The sequence below is a fragment of the Ochotona curzoniae genome, unplaced genomic scaffold (assembly GCF_017591425.1).
Source record: "Ochotona curzoniae isolate NIBS_2020 unplaced genomic scaffold, NIBS_Ocur_1.0 contig_1014, whole genome shotgun sequence".
NCBI classification, from domain to species: Eukaryota; Metazoa; Chordata; class Mammalia; order Lagomorpha; family Ochotonidae; genus Ochotona; species Ochotona curzoniae.
Genome location: NW_024464920.1, coordinates 20,417,563 through 20,434,741, shown reverse-complemented (window position 1 = coordinate 20,434,741; position 17,179 = coordinate 20,417,563). Strand labels below are relative to the sequence as shown.

Genomic DNA, 17,179 nt, shown 5'->3' with positions numbered 1-17,179 from the left:
GGGAGGCAGGTGTGACATGGAGCAGAGAAAGAAAAGGGAACGAGATCATATAAAGCCTCGATGGCCATTGCAATAATCTCGGGTTCTGCTGTAGGTGGGAGTCCCAGGGGGGATTTGAGTAGAGCAGGGATGTGATCAGATTTGTGTTTTCAATGGGTCCGCCTGCTGTGCTAAGCGCACCTGGAGGGATATGGAATCCGTTAGGCCAGGAGCAAGTGTGATCACTGTGATCCAGGTGAGAGATGGTGACAGCACCAGGGCTCCGAGGCAAATAGTGATGGGTGGTCAGCCCCTGGATGGACCCGGAGGGCTAGGCCAACAGCACTTCCTCACTAGCTGCGTGTGGGGCTCGAGCAAATGGAGCTGCGGCTCACTGCACTGTTCACCAAGCAAAAACGTGGCGGGGTGGAGCTGCTGTAGCTGCGGCGGGGGGCCCAGGGTGCTGTGTCCCGCTGCTCGGGAGTTCAGTTTGAAGGGGTGCAGTGTGAGATGACCACCCAGTATATGAGCTGAGAATCGACTTTGCGATTACAGTAAATGTAATGCTTATCTTCCTACTCAACATCATCTCCTTAGAAAGCAAGAGACTCATTTGTAGAAATGATTAACTGAATTGCACATGGCCACGAGGCACGGCGATTGTGCAGAACGGCGCTTTTGAATGGTAGTCTGAACATGATTAAATCACGGCTAAACTCAGAATCTTTGGGCCAGATGAAGTGACATCTTGCAGGAATAACAATTTGAGTCATTTCACGAGGGATCAAGCAACCTTGCCTTGTCCTGAAGACTTGCAACCTACCTTCATTAAGGCCTGCTCCGTCCCATCAGACGCATTATTTTCTCTCTCCAGGGTCACACCAGCCCTGTCAGCCGGTTCCTGAAACCGCTTCCTTCACCTTACAAAAGAGGCAAGGAGGTCACAGAGCAGTTAAGCAGTTTTCTGGCTACGTGCAGAGTTGAGATTTCAACCTGGAGTTCTGGCTCTCCGCCTTCTCCTTTTCATTGAAATCTGCAAGCCCTATAAAAACGCAGTCAGCACTTGGAAGAGGAACTTGGAAGCCCGATTTCCACCACGTCTTTTATGATGATTGTGACAACAGGTGTTGAGAGAGGGAGGAAGGGACAAACACAGCTCTATTTGGCACTCCAAGAAAACGTGGGGTGGGAATTACAGAAGTACGTAAAAGTTAAGGGACCGAGAGCGGGAGACTAGAACACCCAGGGTTTAAAGACTGATTTTCCAATTTAATCCTGCCTAACACGCTCATTACCCTTTGGGGAAGGCCAAGAAAATTTTTCTTACCATAAAACCTAGGAATAGGTTTCCATAACATGGGTTCCTTTAAACTAAAGGTATGTAACATGTAGCAGGAATGATTTCTTTAAATTTTGCATATAAGCAGGAATTTTGTGGTATAATTTTATTGTCTAGTTGATGGACTAGGGTTGAATTAAAAATGTGAAGGTGACTAAAATGAGCCTTCAATGGCATTTACACACTAAATTCATTTGAGAACCCACTTTTCCCCCCAGCAAGCTTACTAATGACTAACGTGAATTTGTAAGGAGGTCTTTATATTTATGTCACAATGCTTTTACTCTTTATGTCCAATAATTCCAAGGAGTAAGCGAGGCACACGAGTTTCTCTTTGTTTTCATTAGTATGGGCTCACCTGTGAAGAAAGGAAAGGCTGTCTCAAAATTAATAGAGTTGATAAACATTTCAATGCAATAAAAAAACTGTTTTTGCTTTAACATATGCATTATGAAATCTTTCACGTTTAGGATCAAAAGCTGCAATGTTGATCAAGATGTTTTATTTATATTCATTTCCTAAGGTTTTTTTCCCCCCCATTTTCATGTCTGACTGGAGACTTTGTTTCAAGGCATTTGTCTGCTCCCTGGTGGTCAGTTAGGAAATTGCACCTTCAAAGGATCTGTTTCCCACCTCCTTAAAAACTATTTCTAATTTACATTGAGAAGTCCGTTGCCTCACATTTAATCAGCAGTGAGGTCTTCAACAACCTTAAGTCATTGTTTTATTAATTTCATTGAGTTCCAAATGCTCCCCTTTATCACAACGTGTCTGTATACCCATTGTTGTATAGAAATAAGCTTAATTTCTAGACTGCAGAGCCATGTAATCAAGGAAGTCAATTGTTTGCAAACAATGAAAGAAAAATGCAAGGTTAATGCTTATTCCTGGAGTTTTGAAAGTGAGTTTCTAGAGTGGTAACACCAATATTTTATTCTGGTGAACAAAGACTCCGCAAGGAAAGACGAGGCATCCCTTGAACGTGGCTGTTTACCACTTAGTGATTTTCTATTTTTAAATTAGTTTTTTACATGCACTTATTTGATTTTAAACATACATCACACACACACACACACACACACACACACACACACACACACACACAGAAAAGTTCACCACTGAATGACCTCTTAAATGCTCACAAGGCACGGGACTGAACCAAACCAAAGCCTGGGACAAAGAGCTTCCTCCAGATGTCTTCTATCCCCTAGCTCACTCCCCAAATGGCTGCATTGGCCAACACTGTGCCAGGCAGAAGCCAGGACCTGGAGTCTCCTCCAGATTGCCCACATATGTGCAGGGTTGCAAGTGCTTGGGTCATCCTCTGTTGCTTTTCCAGGTATATTAGCAAGGATCTGGATTGAAACTAGAACAGCTAGGACTCAAACCAGTGCTTGTATAGGATGCTGGCCTCTGAGGGGCAGGCTTGAACTGCTGCATCACAATGCTGCCGCCCATTCCCATCCTGACAGCCAGGACCGAAGCAGTATCACCATTGCCCAGAGCCAAACCCTGTGTGCCTAGAAAAATAGCTCAGCTCATCATCTACACTTCTGCAAGTCCAGTTCTTAAATCCCCTAGAAACATGGCCCAACCACAGAGTTAATCTCTACACATCTGCGAGGAACTCAGGAATTCATAACCAGACACAAAAACCCTGAAACGAATGAGACCCAAATGTCAGGCCCCTTACTTAAAAAAATAAACATTCTATTATGCTACTTGAAGTCAACCAGCCAGAAAAAGATAACTAATGTTTGTTTTTACTCATGAGTAGAACCTAAAGTACTTGAAGTTACAGAAGCAGAGTAGAATGGTTGGCTGCCACATGCTACTGAGTGGGTAAAAAAATTGGTACATGTTGGGGAAAGGGTGCAACTTTCCTTTATGAGATAAACTCTGGAGAGCTTGTATACAGCATGAGTGCAATGGTAATACTGCTTGTTCACTTGAAATTTGCTGAGAGAGCAGATATTAGACGTCAGCACATGCAGGCTAATGCGTGCCCTCCCCACATCCAGACGGTAACCAAACAGTAAAGCATGTGTGGTATTCATTGCACAGTAGATGCAATTACCAAGCCAGCATGTTATACACATTGATTATATACAGTAGTTGTCAATTATATTCCAATAAGGTAGAGGGGGGAAAGTACAGCATATTAATGGAACTAGTCATGACCTTGCTTCACTGTGACTGGCCCGCTTCCATACTTTTATTAGAAAGGTCAACAGCATTGTGAGCTTGCGACAAGGTGACTTGAATTGAGGAAAAAGGTGATTGCAGATAATAAATGACAATCATTTGAAAAAAGAAAACCCTCCGTTTTTCAAACTGATGAAGAACCCAAGGTCAACTGGGCTTCCATTGCTTTCACTGCCCGTTATTTGGATGAGAAAACAGGCCTTACCTCTTTTTGGTGGGATTGTCTGTGCAGGGTACTGTCTGCAGAACCGTACCACTGATCCTAAAGAATCCACTGATTTTTTTCCCCCCCCTAAAGCCTGTGTTAAACATCACACTGTACTTTTCTTTTTTGCTGAGGAGAGGGGAGTTCTTCCTGTAGACTCACAATTAATTTTGCTACTGCATTTTTCCCACCAGCACTTCTCACCCCCAGGGACTGTGACTGCAGTATTGGTGGGAACTGCTAAGAGCCAGGCTGCAAACTGAGTCAGCTCAGGTCACTTCTCAACACTTGCAGGTGCCAGAGAGACACGGGAATCCTTGAGAGAGGTGCTGCCTGTGTGCCCCTCCTGGGTGAACAGCACAGACACAATGAAACATTATCAAGGCAAAGAAGTGAATGAAGCTGGCACACTGGAAACCATGAGGTGGGTCTACCTAATGTTAGCCCAGAAGGTGCTTCGGATGGAAGAGAAGGGGCAGGTGGATAGTGCCCTAGTGGGCCGAGGAGGAACCCTGGTGGGGTTCTGGGTACAGAAACATCCCCCAGTGGCGACAAAAGTTCCCACCAGAAATAACTGCCAGGAGGCTCATTTAAATGGAACCAACCAATCAGAAAGAAACACATACCTCTGCCTCAAGCCCCATCAGCACCACTACTTAAACCACGTTCCCCTTGGTCAGGGCTAGGATGCCCCAGCCCATTCCCTTGTGGACCAGTGAACCTCGCCCAGGAGCCGGCCCCAATAAAGCCTGTCGGGCGTCCCGCTGTTTTGGTGCGGTTTTATTCTTACATCTAGCTGGGGCTTGACCCTCTTTCTCCCTGGGAACCTTGAGGTCTGAGACGTGTGCCAGTTTCTTGGTTATAAACTATCGTGCCGTCTTAGTGCTATTGTAGTCACGCTTTCCGTTGTGGGACCACTGAACGCCAGACCCTATTCTAAGTTGGGTTGCAAGGTCACCCGTGATGACCTTCAGTGTTCACTGAAGGAGCTATATACTCCAATGACCCCATATTAAATACTGCTCTTGCAAGAGAACAAAATTTAAATTTCTGAAAGGGTGAAATTATTCACTGGCTGATGTAACTCCTCTTGGGACCCGAAAAAGGTTAAAAAAAGGGGGGGGGGCTGGGCGGGAAAAGCCACAGTTATGTAATTGCTGCCACCTGAGGCCTCTGAAGAGGCAAATTCCCTATTCTGCTTTTATCTTCAACTCCCAGAGAGAATCAGCAGGAGGGTGAGGAAGCTATTACCTTCCACAGCAAGAGCTTGGAGGGGAAAGGCTGTGGGCTGGAGCCTGGGGGGCTAGGCCAAGGAGAGGTGGGTGGGAGTCCAGCTCACCTGAACTTCACTGCTGAGCATCTCTGGCAGGTCCTTTGGGCAGACCTCTGCTGAAGCAGGCAGCCCTGAAGCATTGTAAGGTGAGGTCGAAGCAAGAACAGCTTGAGCAGCTTTTATTCAGTGTACCCTTTCAGCGTCCAGTTCTGATTAGCTCTAGGCCAGCCGTCACTGTTTCCTCGCACCCTGGACATGTCAGTGGAAGGCAGAGAGAGCTTCTTCATAGAAATTGTTATTATTCTATGGGGTTTTTCAGAGGAAATCTAGCCATCTAAGTTAATGAGTTATTTTAGGAAGATTCTGAATTCCATTGGATAGCCTTTTTTAAAAAGTTCATTTGTTAGGGCCCAGCGGCATGGCCTAGCGGCTTAAGTCCTAGCCTTGAACGCCCCGGGATCCCATATGGGCGCCGGTTCTAATCCCGCAGCTCCACTTCCCATCCAGCTCCCTGCTTGTGGCCTGGAAAAGCAGTCGTTCGATGCAATAAATCTATAGCAGGCTAATGTTTGGGTTCATAATTTGTATGGCTAGTAAATGATGCCATAAATATTCAAATGACCCTGTGTAGAAAAAAGCTCCCAGTCCTGCAATTGTTTATAAATTTTAAAGTGGACATATTGCTCTATTTAAATAAAGGTTCTTACAAAAGGATAAAATAAAATAGAACATTGGCTATATTACATGTAATGCAGCAAAAACTCTTACTTTGCAGTTTGTAAACAATGTTTGGCCTCCCGATCATTGTTTTCTCTTGAATTTCTCCTTGCAATCCTTAAAATATAATATCATGCTCAGAGGCTGTGAGTTATTGGTTCCTTATCATTGCTGAAACGAATCTAGTTCTATTTTAAACTATCAAATTCCTAAAATTGTACTTATTTGAAAGAGTTCCTGGAGGGGATGGAAAGAGAAAGATCTTCCATCCACGGGTTCACTTCCCACATGGCCACAATGCCTGGAGCTGGGTCTTGCTGCAGCCAGGATCCAGAGGTTTCCTTAGGTCTCTCACACGGAGGTAGGGATCCAGGAACCCAGGCTGTCCTTTGTTTCTTTCCCAGATGCATCAGTAGAGAGCTGTCTGAGAAGCAGAGCAGTCAGGCCTTGAGAACTGCTCCTCACGTGGGGTTCTGGCACCACAAGTGGAGGCTTAATTTGTTATGCGTCAACACCAACTCCAAAACTATGAAATGCTTACATTTGATGGAAAGGTTAACTTCGATCACTGTGTGTTTGAATAGTCCTCAAGTGTGGTGCACCAGTCACTGTGACGTCTCTGTAAAGGGCTGCATCTTGATGCTTCCCACTCTCTCACATGACGTGGAGAGGATGTTAGCGGAGGTACACTCCCTGTGCATGTCTCTTTCTGTTGGAGGTGAATGAGCAGTGGATAGAGAGAAAAGCCAAAGCTTTAGAAAGCTCAAGGCCCTTTTCTGCTTTTTCTCCATTTTTTTTTTTAAAAAAAAAAGAATATGGGGCTATATGGTCGTTTTTGATTTTAGCTTTCACTTGTGCCATATTTTCAAGTCCATAAAAACATTATTCTTCACATCCTACTATATCTGCCTCAGTAGATTGTATTGAATTTGGGAGAAAGAGGTTGACCCTTTCTGTTAGTTGTCACACTCTACATTTTCAGCTGGGCCCCCAGCCAATGATTACACCAGGTAGCCTAACTTCTGGTAAGGGACAGAAGGCCAGAATACAGAAAATTCTGGCCTTGGATTCAGCTATGTGTTCATGTTCTCCACCTGGGCTCTCATGTGCTGGTAGCATGGTGATGTGAAATTCAAGATAATGCAAGAATTACAATGAGTTGACATAAGCTCTTAGCACAGTCCTGATGCAATGATTCTCATGAGTTCATGCTTCTCCAACATCCGAGTTGGGTACAGGTGTGGCTTTCTTACCCCAAAGGCAAGGATGAGTTGTCCTTGCACAGTTTCCAGCTTTCCACATTTCTCCCCGTTCCTAAAGGGGGCCCAACCAGCTACCTCTATCGTGCACAACTAGGTTTTGTTGACTGTCTCCTAAAGAAACATTCATACACAACGCCGTTGGCTCATTCCTGCTGACCTCTACCTGCTGCATGGTCTGACCACTCCTGGAGTACAGCTTGTGTTTCTCCATTCCCCACTACACAGCAGTGAGGAAATTCGCGGTTTTCCTGTGTCATGGAGCCCTGCAACTTCTATTCATACTCATATAAGTTTTCAACACTGTCACATTTCACACTCTGTAGCATTTTGCATTCAGAGACTAAAGTACAGTTTAACAGTACAATCCCCACCTTCTCTGACACCATATTAATGATCTCTTCTTGTTCAGTCTTAAGAATCTTAAAACCCACATCCTTGTGTGTGTGTGTGTGTGTGTGTGTGTGTGTGTGTGTGTGTGTGAAAGAGAGAGAGTGCCACGGGGAGAGAGAATGAATCCTTTGGAGGATTTGAACAAAGGAATAACTTTAAGGGGGTTATCTAACAGTAATTTATAGGAAAAATTGGAGGGATGTCATAGACAGCATCAAAACTGAACTGAAGTATAAAACACCTAGCTGGTATCCACTTGGAGAATTGCTTTAGAAACCCCCTACAAATTTGGTCACAGAAATGTCATACGCTCAGTGTGAGAGTCGAAAGGGGGGGGAAATCTCTTTACAGAGCCCAATTCCTCAACAGAATAACCCTGCTGTGTAGCGGGGAATGAAGAAACACAGGAAATGTAGTGCCCCAAATGGTCAGGTGTCTCCATAACCATGCTTCACAAAGACCTATTCAGTCATCTGATAATGAAAACAATACAACCAGTCAGGTCTCTAATACTTTTACTTCCCAGCAGCATAATACCACTTTGGTCAGGTTCAACCACTGCACAATTTTGCAGCTCTTTCAGAAAAATAATGGAAACAACTGGAAAGGCGTGATGCACATGCAATGGAAAGAAAACGGGATTAGTGTCCACTCCTTCTCTAGGAATAAGAAACATCCTTTGCTCATCTCTGCACTGTGTATTATAAGCCCTTACAGAGGGGTGTTGCTTCTTTCAGTTTTTATAGCACCAAATAGACACAGTGGCTAGCAATAAATAATTCTGAAAAGTCATTGAAATGTTTATTCCATGTCAGAAATTTTCTGGATCTGTATTTTTATCCATGTCCCTGTCTTAAAGTTTTTGTTTTTTCATGAGCATATGCTGCAACATAACATTGAGTTCTCACCCTGTTTTGCCACTAATGTGATTCGTTGATGGTGAATACTTTACTAATATCTTTCCTGTATCATGTTATAACTTCAGTGTATGTTCATATACAGTGACTTAATTTATTTAATGTAATGATGTTCCCCAAACCACAGATCATAGTTGGGTGCATGAGCTCTTGTGACAAACTATGTGAGTTCAAACCCCAGTTCCACCTGCTAGCTGTGTGACATTGGATAAGATACAACACATGGCCGTGCTCCAGTTTTCTTGTGTGTAGAATGGAACCTACTGAATTGAATTATTGAAAGCATTCAACGAGATAGTAAGTGACAGCACTGAACACAGTAGCTGGAACAGATGTTATGAGTAACTACTCATCTACCTCACTGGGTTCTAACTGTAGTTTATGGATAAAGCAAGCAGGATTGTTGAGTGGTGTGTTTAGAAGAACAAGCTCACACTAATCTGTGTAGGAAGTATTTTATAATTTCCATGGGGTGAGGGATTCTGTTTATTCTAACAGGTATAAAAGGGACCCAATGGTCAGTTATTGCAATAAGCAAGGAGTAGTTTCTCACAATGAATTCCATGAGGGGATGATGTCGGTCTTGCTTCCTCATTGTGTTTTCAGAACTTAACATGCACTTAGCACACAGTTAAGTGTTAAATGAATAAATTCACAGAAAAGTTTGAGCAGGGATATGGTTTTCAGTTGAGGTATGTCACTAGGAATCAAACATGAAAGAAGTGACCTTTTCCGTGTGTGTGTGTGTGTGTGCTCATTCATTCAACAAGTACTGTCTACTTTGTGCTGCAAAGTTAGTATGGTAACCAAAGCTTTTTCTCTCACAGAATGTGTCAACTAGAGAAAGATGAAATGGGTGGGATCACTTCTTGTTTTGGAAGATCATGTTTACATCAGCCTCCCTGAATCTTTGGGGGCATTGATTCCTATTTCAAAATGTTGGGTAAAGCTGGTCTTACAGGGTAGGTCTGTATGACAAAGACAAACTAGCTAAGAGATAAGAAGTTCCAGAATTATCCACACACTCACCAATGACGATAGATGTTTAACATAATTCAGACAACATAATTCACATCTTAGCATCCTCGCAGCTGAGAGAGAGGAAATAAGATCAGTTTGTTGTCACAATTGAAACTGCATCTACACAATGGCACAATCCATCTTGAACAAGGTCCTTCAGATGTCCTCAAATCTTTAAACAGTCCTGAATGCTATATTTTGTATTTAAATTTTAGCTTTGTCTTAAAACATAGGGGTTACTGGAGAATTCCCTGTTGATGACATGATACACAAAGTCTGTTATTCTTTCCGAAGTCAATTGTAATTGAAGCTCATTATTCTCCTTGCAGATGTCCTGTCTGAAATGGCAACAGGATCAAAATGTAAATGCTTCAATGAAAAGGTTTGAGGATTATTTAACTGAACAATGCTTCGCATATTAGCTATCAAAATCATAGCAAGAAAGCATTTGCAAAAACCTGTCCCATTGGCCACCAGATCCACTAAAGGAAAGAACTGAAATTCATTGGGATTACTTATGGAGCTATAATGGATTTTTTTTTTGCTCCTAAATTTTAATACCTAATTTGTTTATTATATTGAAGATGAGGTTTCTATACCTGTAACCTGACATGTCAAGTTACATGACACAATCTGGAACATGTCAGTTGTTCTAATACACTCATTAACAAAATGAGTATTGGTGCAAATTGTAGTATTACTTCTTTCCTTTATATCTGGCTTAAGTGAAAAATTTAAGAACAACAAGGAGCCATGCTGAGTCTCAGGGATGGTTACATTTGACTAAAGCATTAGTGGAAGTCTTGAATTTGAGCAAAGTAGCTTCTGGCATGGACCATGGTGGCCTGGCATTCATCCCTGGATGTTGCAGATGTAATGGACTGCATCTTCACTTTGGCAAATAACCTGGCACACACAGCATTTAACACTATGCAAATCAAACATAAAATACAAAAACTTGCAGGAAACGAAGATGTTCGGTTTTGCTGATTTGAACATTACTTCTGTGACACCATGACAGTGTTTGTATTAAACCATACACTTAACTTTGTGGTTAAATGAAAACATGTTTGCCTTAATTCTAAATTCACGCAATGTATTGAGATGTGTCGAAATGACCATTTTCTCATGAAAAAGGGTAGAGTAAGATTTCCCTTCATGAGAATCTGTGGCACTGTCTGAATGGCTTAATATTTCTTTGCTGAATGGTAATGAAAATATATGTCTTATTAAATCTTTCTTATAAAAATGAAAACTATCTCTTTCAAACTGAATAGTACTCACATAGTCTCCATTCATTCTCTTGTGTCATGCTTGTCGCTTCTGTAAACCTATTTTACATAACATTCAGGGTCCTCACTGTCCCCCCAACCCCTACTTGTCTCTAGTAGAAAATGATATGTTTTTAAGGATGGAGACGTTGTTGAAATTGGCATACTTCCCACTTTCCTTGACGCTTGTCCTTTGATACATGATTGAGTGAAGAACAGGGAAAACTTGGTATTGACAATAATACCACTCAACAAGGCAGATGAAATATGCTGGGTACTGCGGATTGGTTCTACTTTACTTTCAACAAGACAGTCTCTAAACGGGACTGTTTTTGAAAAACTGGATGATGATTCTTTTTTCATAAATGTTTTCATGTTTTAGGTATTTAATTTCTGCTTCCTAAGTATTCCATTAAGTAAATCCATACTTAGGTGCCTGGATTTGCTACAAGATTATGAAATGAATGAGTGGCTCTAATAGGTATTTCTGATGAATACTTTCCTAAAGATGGTGGTTCGTTCTGCGTTTACTTTCAAGTGAAATGGGAGTTCTTTCCCTTGAAAGGAAGCACATTTGTTACCCAGAATATTGGTACCATTCCCTATGATGCCTAATCTTCACATGAACAATACTTAGGATCTGAGCATGCCAGAAATACCCAACTTTCATCTCCGGGGAAACTGACCCACAGTTTGTATGAGTATGTTGCAGTTTAGTTTTATAAAATCCTATACTTCAAAATATCAAATAAATAGACTTCTATGGTAGCACATGAGTGCATGTAAAAAGAGTTTAGAATCCTCCAGAGTTTGCAAATAAAACAATACAACATACACACAGACACCAAAACAAACAAACAAACAAAAAACCTGTTGAGATTGGGCTCTTAAATATATGTATGTATATATAGCATTTTCTCACCAGATGCATTATACTTGAAAAGAAACTATGCTGTAACAAATGCACTCTGGTAATATATATATATGTATATATATATTGTGGAATAAATAGATATTATATTCTGTTAGAATTAATAGTAATAATAGATCAAGTAATACTTAAAAATTAAAAAAAATACAGTATGCAAGAGTTCTTACCCTTGCTTCTAACAAACTAAAAGTTAAGCTAAAATCATCTCACTCTATTAATACATAATGAAATTCATGAAAAAACAGAACCCCTAGATCCTGTAGAGGGTATAAATTAGTATTAATAACTTGACATTTTCAAGAGGAGAGTAGAGGTTGAATTTGCAATTAACTGGGACTCCACTGCAGACACCTCAGCAACAGGGGTTGTGGAACAGGTCAGCGGAAGGGGCAATGCATAGGTAGGTTTCTTTTAAGGGATGACAACCTTGAACTGATGCAGTTTGAACTGTAGCCTAATGAGGGGTTTGCTAATCTCTGGAAAAGCTATAGACCAAAGATTCACTTCATCCTGTCTCTGGTAATTTGGTAAAAAGTCACAGACTTTATTCTGCTTGTACTCTTTCAGTCTGCAGACTGGAAAACCTCCTTGTCTCTCTCTACACTGAGAATTCCCACTGCAGTGAATAGAAGGTCTACGTGTGTACTGAGCACGTGAGCAGCGGGGGTTCAAGCCCAGAGAAAGAAAGTGTCGAGTTGCCTTGGTAAAGATTTTATACACCATGTGTTCACAGCTTCTTGACAGGTATAATTATCAGTGTTGCCTTTTGCCTTCACTATGTGCTGGGGTTCTGAAGCACGGTTTCAGATTTGTGACTGTCAGGTGTTTGATCAAGTAGCTTTTCTTCAAAGGCCTGAAAGGGGGGGAAAAAAAATGAAAGAGTAAGGAAAAATCAGTGATTCAGATTCATTTGTCAACTAGAATATGCTAAAAATATCAAAAGGACATGTGCTAAACAAGAACAGCAAGGATTATTTTGGGTGATATCATTCATGCACAATCTTCCATACACCCAAAAACTATTTGATTTTCACAACAGAAGTAATTATCAAATGAGGGTGGTAAAACCACAGTTATTGCCTAAACTGAAATCAAGAACACCCAGTTGGAAGCATTTCAAATGCAAAATATTTCTTTCTTCCATGTCCAGATGATTCTGTGTTTCTCAATAAAGGCAAAGAATAAACAACATTTTTACTATGAGTTTTGGGGCCAGCAGTGGTGCTTGTATTGCAAAACAAGCCTGAAAAGCCTCTCTCTGCCTGCCGGGAAGCACCAAGGTCCCTTCCTGGAAGGACGCTCAGCCTGTCTCTGCCCGAACAAGGCCAGCTGGGCAGCATGCACAGCAGGTCGGGCCACTGCTCATGTGGGCAGATTTGGGGAGCAGCCTCACTAACACCTCTGATTAGGACCTTGATTTTAAAAATATTGATTTTATTTTTATTGGAAAAGCCTCGATTTTTCCATTACTATGGAATCGGATTCTTTCTGGGAGAGCAGCAGTTTTCTAGCTTTGTTCTTAAGGCTGCTGCTATTTTTGTTTCTAGGAATGCAGGGCACCATACACAAAAATCAGATTTTAGCAAAATTGTTCTGCCTACTCATGCCAACCCCCTACAGAAGGGTTTGAAAAACATGTGTAAGACTGTGGTGCTTCTTCAGGAGTCACCCCTACAGGATATATAAAACCAATATCTGTTTCTTCGTGCCAATAACATATCTACAACAGCATTTCTATTGTCATCTTTTCTACTACTACTGCTAACTAAAGCTCATTTGAGTGTTCAGTCAGTGGCATGTTCTTCATATTTAATCTCCATAAAAGTCCATTCCAGACTTTTATTTATCTCAGAGTGTGCAAGGCAGACAGAACACCATCTTATTGGTCCACTCCCCAAATGCCAGACAAAGTCCAAGACTGCAGGCTACCACAATCGGAAGCAAGGAACTCAATCCAGGTGTGGCAGGAAGCCAGCTACTTGAACCATCACCTGCTGCCTCCCGGGGTGTGTGTTACTAGCAATGAACTGGAGCTGACAGAAGAGATGGAGTTTAAAGAGGTCAGAGAGAGGTGGGCATCATTTGTGATGCCACATGGTATTTGTGCCAGATAGCTCCTCCTGGTTTTTACTGAGGCTTAGAATGAATAGCTCCCTGGAGATCACTTAGCTATACAGTGGCAGTGATCCAGAGACTTAGTTGTTGGTTAATTAAATTATCACATAGTGAGGGACTAGTACTCAGAACTGGTGGGTTTTGTGAAGTGTCTTAGATTCCTTCATCCATCTAGAGGTAGGTAAGTCTGAGGCCAGCAGCTGGAAGAGCACTGAACATTAAAACTATGGGTCACAAAAATATCTGTTGAGGCGAGCCATCCTTGTCACATGTTCTCATTAGTTCTTTCACTCCAGTGATTTATAATTCAATAGATTCATCTTGTTTCAAAACAAAAACCTCCTTTCTGTGTTACAGTGGAAATTTTGTTGGTCAAATTGCATTGCTAACTCTTTAGTCATCTATCATGGTATGCCTCTGCGTCCCCTAAACATGTTCATAAACTGAGATTCTGTTAGATTATATAATCAAGGGAGTCGGAGTTAATGTTGATCTGTTGATGTTCACACAGGAGGTGATCCTGGATTCTCCATCTGGGCCCAAGAGAAATCAAAGTGGAAGAAAAAGTCCTATGGGAAATTAAAAGCCACTTTGAAACAAATGAGTATTAAAACATAGTTTATGAAAGTTTGTGGGACATAGTCAAACCAGGATGTGTAGCTTTGAACATGGTGATGAGAAAAGATCTAAATCGGGACTGAAACTTCCATGCTGGGAAAGTAGAAAAAGAAAAGCAAATTCAATCTTCAAAAACTGAAGAAAAGTAATAATAAAAATTGGTTCAGGAGAAAGTAAAGAAACTCCAAAGAGGAATTAATAGAAAAAAATCAACAAAATCAAAAGCTGGCTCTTTGAAAAAAAAAAACATTAAAATCAATTAGCCTCTTATCAGACTGATAAAGAAAAGAAACAAATAAAAATATCAGTAAAAAACAAATAAATGGAACAAAGAACATCACTTAAATCCTGTGAGCATAAGAAGGATAACAGAAGATTACGAATGAATTTTTGTCCAATCATTACTATTTTTTTAAGATTTATTTATTTTTATTACAAAGTCAAATATACAGAGAGGAGAGACAGAGAAGATCTTCCGTCTGCTGATTCATTCCCCAAATGACTGCAACAGCTGGTGCTGTGCCAATCCGGAGCCAGGAGCCAGGAACTTTCTCCAGGTAACCCACACGGGTGCAGGGTCCCAAGGCTTTGGGTCATCCTCAACTGCTTTCCCAGTCCACAAGCAGGGAGCTGGATGGGAAGTGGAGCTGCCGAGATTAGAACTGGCGCCCATATGGAATCCTTGGCGTGTTCAAGGCGAGGACTTAAGCTGCTAGGCCATGGCACCGAGCCCCTTGTCCAATTATTGATAAGGCAAGTGAAATGGACAAACTCTTTGATAAGTAGAATCTGCCAAAACTTACATGGGGAATTACGCATTCCAACAGAGCATATACTTGTTAAAGAAGTTGAAGTGACATTTCCGAATCAGAAAGCACTAGCCCAGATAGGTTCGCTGGCTAATTCTACCAAACATTAAAGGCGGGGGGAGTGTACCAAGTCTCTAGTTTCTTTCAGAGGATAGAAGTTGAGCAAATATTTTCTTATTTATTCTACATGCCAATATTAACTTAACACCAAAACCACACAAAGACATTATAAGAAAAGAACATTATAAATTCTCCTTGGCCTTTTGGCTAAGAATAAGTGTGAAGGAGAACATCATGGACCAATACTTTCCATGAAGATGGATATCTATAGCCTCAAAAGTTTTATTAGGAAATTAAATGAACAAGGTCTAAAAATGGTCTTAACATCCATCCATGAGAGGCCAATTAAATTAAATTATTTTATACCCAGCAATGAAACTAAACAATTACTTAAAATTCAGGCTTTAATTTGCTAATATGAGCCATATTGTCCAGTTTTTACAAATCAGTTCATGGTGCAGTTTGTGGAGTGTGGGCATGGACGAAAGCAGGTATGGCCTTTGTCTTCTCGGGCTGTGCAATGATGTCTTCCAGGTGCCTTCATGTTGTCACGAATGACACAGTTTCTCCCCGCTCTTAGTGCTGGATAGCATCCTACCACGTGTATATGTGACATTTGCTTTATTTGCTTAACTGATTATAGATACCTAAGCTGCTTCCGTATCTTGGCTATTGCGCCGAGTGCTGTCATGGACGTAGGTGCATAAATATGTCTCCGTCTCTTCCAGATCCTGTTTTCAGTTCTTTTGGCGCGATACCCAATGATGAGATTGCTGCATTATGTGGTAATTCTGTTTGTACTTTTCTGAGGAACCTCCATAATGGCTATTTAGATTCCCACCACAGTGTGAAAGGTTTTCTTTCCTCCACACTCTCACCAACGTCGGTTACAGTAGTTATCCAATCAGGGAGTGACATTTCACTGTGATTGCCCTGATTAGAGATGATGAGCATTATTTTATGCACACCCATATATATTTGTGGGTCATTTGTGTGCTTTTGAGAATTGTCTGCTTTTGATTTTGCTATGGGTCTTCTTACTATTTTTTCATTGGAGTTCTCTGAATATTTGTAATCATTTCTTTTGCACAAGCTTTTAAATATGATATGATTTGTTCATGTTTGTTTTGCACAATGCTTTGTTCATTTTTGCTTTTGTTACATATGTTTTTGAGGGTGTGTCCATGAAGTTACTACTTCATATTAATGCCATTTTTCCTATATGACCTTCCAGTAACACTACTATTTCAGGGTTTTTTTTAAGACTTTTAAATTTTTACTAGCAAGTCGGGTTTACAGAGAAGAGATACAGAGAGGAAGATCTTCCATCTACTGGCTCACTCCCCAGTAGCCACAACTGGCTAGAGCTGAGCTGATCTGAAGCCAAGAGCCAGGAGCTTCTTCTGGGTCTCCCACGTGGGTACAGGGTCCCAAGGCCCAGGGCCATCCTTGACTGCTTTCCCAGGCCAGAAGCAGAAAACTGGAAGTGAACCAGAGCAGCTAGGACATGAACTGGCGCCCATATGGGTTCCTGGCAGATGCAAGGCAAGGACTTCAGCCACTAGACTAATGCTCCGGGGCCTAGTGTCAGGTTTTATGATTCAGTATTCAATCCATTTTGAGCTGGATTTGTGTACAGTGGGAGTTAGGGTTTTTACATCATTCTTCTTTTGTGGTGTTCTACCTTTATCAGCAGCACTTATTGAAAGGAATTTCCTTTTCCCACTCCATGTTCTTGGTACTTCTATCCAAATGTACTTCTGTTCAGATTTGATCACAAATGTATGTGCTAAGTTCTAGGCTTTCCATCTTGTTCCGTTGGTCATAATAACTGCTTTTATAGTAGCACAAAGCTGGTTTTCTTTCTTTCTTTTTTTTTTTTTAACTGTAGCTTTGTAATAGAGCGTTAAAGTCAGGTAGATTTTTGATGCCTCTATCTTTGTTTTTGTTAGGATTGCTTGGGCAATTTGGTGTCTTTCATGCTTTCAAATGAATTTTGAGATTGTTTTCTCAACTGTTGGTAGTGATAGTAGTATTGATAGGGATTACACTGAATTCAGTGGGATTA

At 41.3% G+C, this 17,179-nt stretch overlaps 1 protein-coding gene across 4 annotated transcripts in view; it reads right to left on the bottom strand.

Annotated features, from left to right (window-relative positions):
- Positions 1–12,031: 12,031 nt before the first annotated feature.
- The window catches only part of LIN7A (lin-7 homolog A, crumbs cell polarity complex component), a 138,841-nt gene continuing 133,693 nt past the window's right edge, over positions 12,032–17,179 (bottom strand). For 3 of the 4 annotated variants that reach the window (XM_040989925.1, XM_040989921.1, XM_040989923.1), the window contains one exon: positions 12,205–12,362. The gene's annotated coding sequence lies outside the window, so the exon portion shown is untranslated. Of the gene's footprint in view, positions 12,363–17,179 lie in introns of all 4 variants that reach the window. The other variant, XM_040989920.1, reaches the window with a different exon arrangement.